This window comes from Balaenoptera physalus (genome assembly GCF_965194825.1).
Source record: "Balaenoptera physalus genome assembly, chromosome: 4".
NCBI classification, from domain to species: Eukaryota; Metazoa; Chordata; class Mammalia; order Artiodactyla; family Balaenopteridae; genus Balaenoptera; species Balaenoptera physalus.
In genome coordinates, this window is record NC_138891.1 from 134,965,619 (window position 1) to 134,975,462 (window position 9,844).

The following is a 9,844-nucleotide window of genomic DNA, read 5'->3' on the forward strand; positions in this document are numbered from 1 at the left end:
TAAGAATCCGCCTGCCAATGCAGGGGACACGGGTTCGAGTCCTGGTCCGGGAAGATCCCACATGCCGCGGAGCAACTAAGCCCGTGCGCCACAAATGCTGAGCCCACGCACCGCAACTACTGAAGCCCGCGCTCCTAGAGCCCGTGCTCTGCAGCAAGGGAAGCCACCGCAATGAGAAGCCCACGCACTGCAACAAAGGTTAGCCCCTGCTCGACGCAACTAGAGAAAACCCGCGGGCAGCAATGAAGGCCCAACACAACCAAAAAGAAAGAAATTTTTAAAAATATAAGTAAAGTTTATTTTCTGTCTCCCCCCATCAGCTCCAGGAGGCCAAGGATTTTCATCTTTATTCTCAGCCCTTCAGCCACGTCACTCAATAAATACCTATGGAATTGCATGAACGAGAGAGGCTAAGTGGAGAAGGATAAAACACTGATATGAAAACAGCGACTGAACTAAGGTAAATGTTTACTGGCATTTCAGCTCCCACCTGATAGAGCTGTGTGTTCTAGTCTGTGCTCCTCTAACATTCATGGGCGCACGACTCACCTGGGGAACGCTGACACACCAGGGGCTGATTCCATAGGTCCGAGGTGGGCCGAGCTTCTGCCTTCCTAACCGGCTCCCGGGTGATACTGATGTAACAAAGGAAGTCTTTTAAGGGAGTGTGGATAGAGGTAAAAATAAAGAGCAGAGCACAACCTGAAGATGCTGCAATTCTGCTATATCATAGGAAGCTGCGATGGAAAAAAATTCTAAGTTACTTGATAAAGAATATTTTTCAGGAAAATAGAAATCCAGCCTTCCTGAATCCAGTAGGCCCAAATTTCAGAAAACATCTCTTTGTACGTCTCCCTTAGCTCTGAAGGTAAAAAACAAATATAAGAATTATAACCTCCCAGGTGAATGGGGGAAACGATACTGCTATCACTGGAATGATGTCTTCTGCTTCATCTGCATCTCAAGAAATGTTTTAACTGGTGCCAAGAGCAGAGGTACAGGCCCTGTCTTTTTAGCAACCTTGAATTCTGTAAGACAGGCTCCGAGCACCTGAAGGACCTCAATAATGATGCTGTGACAGGCCCCACCATGAGGATGTAGGACTCACTTCTCTCACTGACAGGCCCCACCATGAGGATGTAGGACTCACTTCTCTCACTGACAGGCCCCACCATGAGGATGTAGGACTCACTTCTCTCACTTTCCTCAGTTCTTACTCTCCCCGGAAAGTAAGCAAAAGATTACTTAAAAAAAAAAAATTTACTTCCACAGTAGAAACCTTCTAAAAGACTGAATTTAGATTCTGTGCATACCTGTGGGGATGTACCTACTATATCCATTCCCTGATGTGCTCCACTTTCTATGAATTAGGAAAGGGGCTAAAAATAGCTACCTTGGAATTATTTTCATTATCAAGCTTCTATCCACGAGCATCTTTTAAAAACCCACATCTCAATTGTGATCATTTAAACAGAAATCATGCTTACATTTCAAAAAGAAAAATCAGTATAGAATAAAATTCCACCCACACCAATTATTTTCCTTCTTTCATTTGTATGGAAAAGAAAACGAAATCATCCGTGAAAACATAGATACATAAATATGCCTTTTATAATAAAAACCAAAACAGACAGATTGAACCTGGCCTGTGATTAGGAATAATAGACATTTGAAATTCAATGACAGTGTAGCTCTTTGGAAACATCACCAGTTTAGGTATCAGTGATTCACTCCATTTTGTTGTAAGCATTATCAATTGCTTAATACCATTAGGACCAAGAAACAGTGTAGTGAAACCTGCAAGTGTATAATCTGGGAGACCTGTATCCAGCCTTGCCTCTGTGGTTTGGCTTCAGACAGGAGTTTTCTATCTCTGGATCTCAGTTTCCTTGCTTGGAAAAGGAGGGAATTGCACCCAGTTACCTTGCAGATTCTCTCCAACTCTGGATAGTCCAACATTTCACACAGCCTGTGAAAGCCCCTTACCATTCTTCCTTGAGAAACAGCGCCACCTTCAGGTCACAATAACCATAACAGAGCTGTTGCGGAGTTGCTTCTCCGGCAGACAGGAGTTATTTGCCATATCCACAGAAACCCATCCCCCTGGTGTCCTTGGGGACATGGTCACACGTTTGTGAGTCTGCCAGCTGGGTTAAGATCAATGTGTACGGACATGGAGCCAAGCTGAGTTAACTGGCCCACAGGGGACAGATGCATGGCCTTGGTCTAATGATCACAGCCCCAGCTCACGGAGTTCACCCACGGAACAATTCCTGGGAAGGAAAGCAAGCAAGGAACACACTGGATTAACTGAAGCCTATAAAACAATGATAACAGACACACCTCTTCTATAGGCAATTCCACTTAAGACAGTTTCCACCTGTTTTTATTTTAGCAAGATATCACCGGTAGATGGCTCTTGTGTACTTTTATCAAGAAAAATTGCATAGCAGGCTTTTAAGTAAATACCTTTTTTTTTTCCACCCGGCAAATAATTATTGAGCAAGCACTTAATGCCAGCCCAGTGCTAAGGGCTCTCACAAAATTACTGAATTTCCACCACAGCCCTTGCGAAGTAGGAATTAAGATCCCCATGTTTCAACACAAGGAAATGAAGACTCAGAGAGGCTGAGAAATGACAGTTCTGGCCTCCAAGCTTGAGTGTGCAGACACTCATGTTCACACAGTCCTCCTGAGTAAGGAGGGACCACAGTCGACCAAGAACTTGACAGCAACTGCCGCTTTTCAAGGCTTATCTGCCAGCACAGTGTGGCCCTGCCCGTCGCAGTCAGCAGTTCGGAAGCAAAGGCAGTTCAAGAACTCTATTTCCTTGAAGTGCGATCTGTTCTCAGAAAACAGCCCTATCTCGGCCAGCCATCCTCAGCTGCAGGTGCCTAAGCTGCATGGGTGGGACTCACTGTAAGGTGTGATATGGTGATTCATTACTAAGTATCACCGTTTCTAAAGATGACTCTTCTGAGAAATAGAGAATGCTTAAGATTGTGCTTTGAACCCTCCTACACTGTTGGTGGGAATGTAAATTGGTGCAGCCACTATGGAGAACAGCATGGAGGTTCCTTAAAAAACTAAAAATAGAATTACCATATGACCCAACAATCCCACTCCCGGGCATATATCTGGACAAAACTATAATTCAGAAAGATACATGCACTCCAATGTTCATTGCAGCACTATTTACAATAGCCAAGACATGGAAACAACCTAAATGTCCATCGACAGAGGAATGGATAAAGAAGATGTGGTACATATATACAATGGAATATTACTCAGCCATTAAAAAGGATGAAATAATGCCATTTGCAGGAGCATGGATGGACCTGGAGATTATCATATTAAGTGAAGTAAGTCAGACAGAGAAAGACAAATATCACATAATATTGCTTATATGTGGAATCTAAAAGAAAATGATACAAATGAATTTATTTACAAAATAGAAACAGACTCACAGACTTAGAGAAGGAACTTGTGGTTACCAGGGGGGAAGAGTGGAGGGGGAGGGATAAACTGGGAGTTCAGGATTGACATGTGCACACTGCTATATTTAAAATAGATAAGCAGGGACTTCCCTGGTGGCGCAGTGGTTGAGAATCCACCTGCCAATGCAGAGGACACAGGTTCGATTTCTGCTCCGGGAAGATCCCACATGCCGCGGAGCAACTAAGCCCGTGCGCCACAACTACTGAAGCCCACGTGCCCTAGAGCCCACGAGCCACAACTACTGAGCCCACGCACCGCAACTACTGAAGCCTGAAAGCCTAGGGCCCATGCTCTGCAACAAGAGAAGCCACTGCAATGAAAAGCCCGTGCACTGCAACGAAGAGTAACCCCCGCTTGCTGCAACTAGAGAAAGCCCACACGCGGCAACGAAGACTCAATGCAACCAAACATAAAAAAACAAATAAAATAAAATAGATAACCAACAAGGACCTACTGTATAGCACAGGAAACTCTTCTCAATACTCTGTAATAACCTAAATGGGAAAAGAATTTGAAAAAGAATAGATACATGTATACGTATAACTGAATCACTTTTCTGTACACCTGAAACTAACACAACATTGTTAATCAACTGTACTCCAATATAAAATAAAGATTAAAAAGAAAAAAGACTGTCCCTTTGATAATATCCCATCATTCCCTCGATTTTCTTGGTTGGGAAAGCGGCGGAGCAACCCCAAGCCGATGAGGATGCATGGTAGCTGGAAATATCATGTTCCCCTGCGTCGCTGAGGAGAGAAGTGGGGAGCCATTGCCCAGTGCCAGGTGCTCCAGGCTGCATGGCTCACGCTTTCCTGTATTCTCACCCGCTGAGATGACTCTAGTTGGCAAGATCGGGTTTTCCAGTCTATCTCCTCAACTACACTTTACAGAATACTGGGCACATAAATACCAAGTCACTAAATATTTGTTGATGTATTGGAAAAAAAGTATGATCTGCATGCAGAAAACAGAAGTTATACAAGTTGGGGTGATTAGGCATGTTTGAGATGGTAGTGAAGTTATTTTTAGGACAGAGCCCAAGGAAAAAGCCCAGCTGAGAGGGGGATCGGAGAAGTGCCTGTGAACTTTGGATTGTGGGTAGAAGTAGGAACAGACCCAGATGGAACAAGACAGCAGAGTTGGGTTGACCCTTTGAGGAAGGAGAAGTTAAAATATGGCATCTAAACCACAGGCAGATGCCAGAAAAAGAAAAATTGTGTAAGCAAGGAATTTCTCAATTTTAAGTATCTTCTTATACTCAGAGGAAATTATAATATTCAAGGCTAAGTGATCACCAATTTGCAACTAATTGGAAATTGAGAATCAAATGCTTGATGGTTGGGATACGGTTTTTGCATGTTATCAGAATTGGCAGCTTCAGTTCCATGGTGTCTCAGAGGCTAAGCCTGAGAAAGAGGAAATAGAAGGAAGCCAGCATGGCTGGGGGCTGATGGTCACACCACAGAGGCAACCTCCAAGGATGAACTGGAGCAGAAAAGCAGAACTGTCTACAGGGCATGTGTCCCTGCAAGAGTATTGGGAAGAGGGCCCCAAAGCAGCATGAACTAATCCTGCTAGCCTCCTCTTTTCCTTCTTTCCACCCCCCAACCCAATAACCCATGCTTTCTTTTTACAATTTCTATTCTGCAGGAGGCTAGGACAACAGAGAATCAACACTAGTTATCACTGTGTATAAAATAAGGGTTAGTAAGCTAGGACAGAGAGTGCTGACAGTTGCTTTTGCAGCACCCAGAGCGTGGTCCTCAGTGCACTGTTTTCTGAGACTGCTTTATTTTGTTCTTGGTGGCCTCTGGAAAGCTGATGTAGCTCCAGAGAGGTGAGATGTTAGAGATTAACAGTATGTATCACCTTTGATGGTTGCAGGAGTTATGCACAGAAGTGAGCGCTAAATGTGTGTTACAATGAAGCCTGCATTCAGGCAGAGTAAGAGCTGTTCCCAAAGAGGGGTCCCCATGTTTTTGAAAACGGATTCATTCATTCAACTACACATTTAGTTGAACACCTACTATGTGCTATGCACTGGGCATAGAGCGACGACGGCAACAAACCAAGGTCTCGGGTGATTCTGGTGGGATGTAAGCACATGAAGCATTTGGTTGGCTCCAGAGGAGGCGAGAGCTTATGCAGGGGGATAAGAGATATCTCCCTAAGGGGCAAGGTCAGTGGATGGAGAGGGACTTTACCTGAACAGAGAGTCCAGGACATGTAGGTCAACAGGTAAAGATGAGGACAGTTATCTATGAGGAGCAGCTGGTAACTGGCCAAGAGGTTTTAGCTCCTCGTGATCTGTCATACTTTCAGTTTTCTGAATGAGCCAGGTTTCAGGACCCGCCAGCCCAAAGGCCCCTTTGTGCAAGTTTGGAAAAAGCATATCCTCTGGACCAGTGCAGCCCAGGTGTGGGCATCTTCTTGGGAACTGGGTAAATCCACTGCCCCACAGCTGGACTTGAGCCCCCCCATGCCACGCCCCAGTCTGCTCTGATGGTGCCACTGCCTTAGACATCTACTCGGGCTGTTCTGTCTTCCTGAAAGGCTTCCCCACGTCACCACCCCCTCTGCCTCCCCTCCCAAGCCTCGTCTTAGAGATGACTGTCTTGGGTAAGCCTTCCCAGCCGCTCACAGCTGGAAGTTGCTCCTTTTCCTGTTCTCATGTTGCCCTGTCACCCTGTACTTCTCCCTAATTAGCTTCATCACGATTACAACATTTGTGTAACTGTCCTCCTCGTGAGCGTAAGCTCCCAGAAATGAGGGTCTGTGTCCCTTGTGCTCACTGCCATAACCCCTGCACGTGCCAGGCACATGGGAGGCACTCAGTAAACGCTTCCGGAATCCATGAGTCATGGAATGAATGGGAGGCTCAAGTTAGGACTCATTGGAAGCTTCCTTATCCTTCTAAGGAGTATGGTTTGATCACACACACCCCTCCACGCAGCCTGGACATGCCAGGCAGTCCCTATTTCAAATGCTGTTTCCTCTTATTGGACTGGGTCATGGAGACTGAGGCTGGACGGGCTCTGTGCTTTCACCCTCGGTTTTCTCATTTGCATCTAGAAAAGGTGCTATCTGGACAACAGAAGAAAACCCTCACTTCATAGAAGCAATCTAGAACTGCCTAGTGAACGACCCAAGTTTGGAACACGGGCTGCCAAGTGTTTTCATTTCATGGTGTCCGATCGCCATTCACTTACTTAAAAATTATTTATTGGGTGCTTACTGTGTGCACCGATCTAGTGATTTTTCCATTCTCATGATAGCTTTTTGGAGCACAAATTGCTTGGGTGGCCCTCTGTTTCATAGCGATGGAAGTGACGGAAAGCTTAACCCTCTAACTGCGATGCACCAGACTTGGTCTCAAGACTTGCTGTCTCGTTCGTAGCATTAGCGATGCATTTTGTCCACCAGGAGGAGAGTGAGGTCAATAGCATGAACCTGACTTACAAGAGATGTGTGTTGAACAACCACAAATGACAGAAGGACAGTGATTTCCTGCTTAGAAAACAGTACTTGCTTGAGGACTATTTCTAGACTAAGTTAAAGATTTGCAGTTTTAGAAAGGAAGTATTAGAAAACAATTTTATATGATTACAAACCGATCTTCAGCGGGACACCCCACACCGCTGCATCTTCCATAAGGGTTGGTGCATAGTTGCTCCCCCCACCTTGGTCCTCCCCATGCTGCCCTGGCCACCCAGCCCCTCCCCCAGGACCCTCCCCACCCCCTCCTCACAGTCCGGCCTCCACACCAGGCACAGTAGCAACCCCGCACCCCAGCTGCTGAATATTTTTAATATCAACCCTGCTTACAGGTGAAAGATTCGGTAAAGCATTCAGTGAAGATTCTACATCCTTAATTCTATCGAGGATTCTATAAAGAAGTATCTGAGTCCTTTGTTCGTAACTTTATAAAGTTATATAGTGTCCAAACATGAAATGCATTGTTTTCAGGGCGTGTGGCGTTTAACATAAAGACCAGCAGAGGGAGCCATTCCCTAGCGTAAAAGATGCTACAGACACTAGCAAGATGGCTACTGTGTTAGCCTCCCAGGCTGCCAGGAACGACGTACCGCAGCCTGGGAGGCTCAGACAATAGAAACGTATTTTCTCAGTTCTGAAGCCCAGAAGTCTGAAATCAAGGGGTTGGCAGGGTTGATTCCTTCTGAGGCCTCTCTCCTTGGCTTGTAGATGACTGTCTTCTGCCTGGGTCCTCACATGCTCTTCCCTGTGTCTGTGTCCCAATTCCCTCCTGTAAGGACACCAGTCATATTAGATTAGGGCCCAGCCTAATGACTTCATTTTATCTTAATCGCCGCTTTAGAGGCCCTACTTCTAAATACAGTCACATTCTGGGGTACTGGGGATTAGGACTTCGACATATGAATTTTGGGGGGACACAATTCAGCCCATAATAGCCACGCTGTTTGCAGTTTTGTTTAACCCTAAAGACATTTTTTATTATTTTAATATATACTTTTTAAAATATATTACATATTACACATATTATATATTCCATATTATATATATAGTATATAGTACATATTATAATATATGTTAAAAATAAACATATATATATATTTCAATGTGTTTCCATTGTTTTCTAAAAATTAAATCACCTATATTGTTTTTACTCCCGTGGTGATGAACCAGTGGTTCAAAGGTCTTTGCGCCACCGCCATATTAGCAGACATCAGCGGTGTGCTCAGATTGAAAGAAAGCCCAGGCCCAGGCACCTCTTGGCAAAGTCACGCAAGTTCCCGTATCTAACGATACAGAAGAAAGTCTGGGAGTTCAGGACACAAGCAGGGCAGCTGGCAGCCATCTGCAGAGGCCCAGTCAAGTTCCTGACTCACCAAATGGGGAGTGGCAGACGATAAAGCCAGGATAGAGCCATCTCAGACATCCTCAAGCCCCGTCTCAGAGACTCCCCTCCCTCCTAATTCCCCGTCCCGCACCGCTGCTCACGTACCCAAGGCTGGGGCACTTCTGCTGATTGGCTCCCCTGCGGTGGCACAGGAAACCTCACTGGGCCTGGGAGGCCTCACCAATCCTGCAGTTAGACAATAGCAACCTGGCTACAATGGGGCACATTGCTCCCCAGGCGAACGGAGCCCTGTCCGATACACCCTTAACTTAGAGCCTTGGAACAGGAACAAAGGCATTTACAGGTGTCCTGAGAGGTCAGGGGAACTGGCCCCTAGACATACCACGGATCCCACCCTGCCATCTTAAAATGTGGCCTACCCTGTCTAAAGAGTTGTCTTAAGGACGAACAAATGCCTGCAAATAGTAACCAGTCATCTTACTCAACAATCAGTTCATTGCAAATAAACATCCTTAGAAAGGTTTTGTATATACAGCTTTATGCCTCCATGTTTCAAAGATTTTATGCAAAATACACCATTACCACTACTAGTATACTAGATGTGACCAGGAAAGAACAATTCTCTGCTGAAAGTAGGATTCGTTGCTAAAAGTGCACTTGCTTTACCATAAGGTTACTTGTACCTACTGGGCACGTCAGGACATTTGAGGTAGAGTTTAATTTTTATAAAAAATGAAAAGCTAGAGTCTGGGGCTGTGAGACCAGGGGCAGTTCCAGTGAAATGAGAGGGTAGTTTTGCATCAACGATGATTCACTCAGCCATTCATTCTAGATCCCAGAAGTCTGCTAGGACCCCTGTCGCTTTGAAGATCCAAGTATGATGGGTTCAGGCCAGTCCCTGTCACAACGCATGAGGTCAGCTCACTGGGCCTGCATCCTTAGACTTCTTTGAGCTCTGTCAAAGGAATCTGCTCACACAAAAAAAGCCCTGTGAGCCCTCCAGAAAGCGTCATGGCGGGGTGTGGAGTGCTCGATGGTTACATCACAAAATCCACAGCAAACAACCTTACAATATGTGCTTTGAGATTTTGGTTCTCCCTGTGCCCTGCAGAAGGTCGGGGGGTTCCTCTCTGATGCCTGAGCACGCTCTCTCTCCCCACTTCTCCCATATCATGCTCACCTCGCTGGAGCCCCCATCTTCAATCCTGGAGCTCCTCCACCTCCAGGGCTACCTCTAAGCGCACACAGCTCCACGGTGGCATTTGCAGTGAAATCCAGCTCTCCCCAGCCCCTGTGCCACCTGTCATTTCCAACCCCATCTGGGGGCTCACCTGAGCTTTCTTTTTAAAGATCAGCTTAGGTTACATACGAGTTTTACATTTTCTGTTCTCTTAACAATCCATTTAACCAACTCTCATCGAGTACCTTCTACTTCGTGCTCACAAAGCGGGCTCTGGAGCCAGACCCTAAGGTTAGAATCCTGGCTTGACCACTTACTGTGTG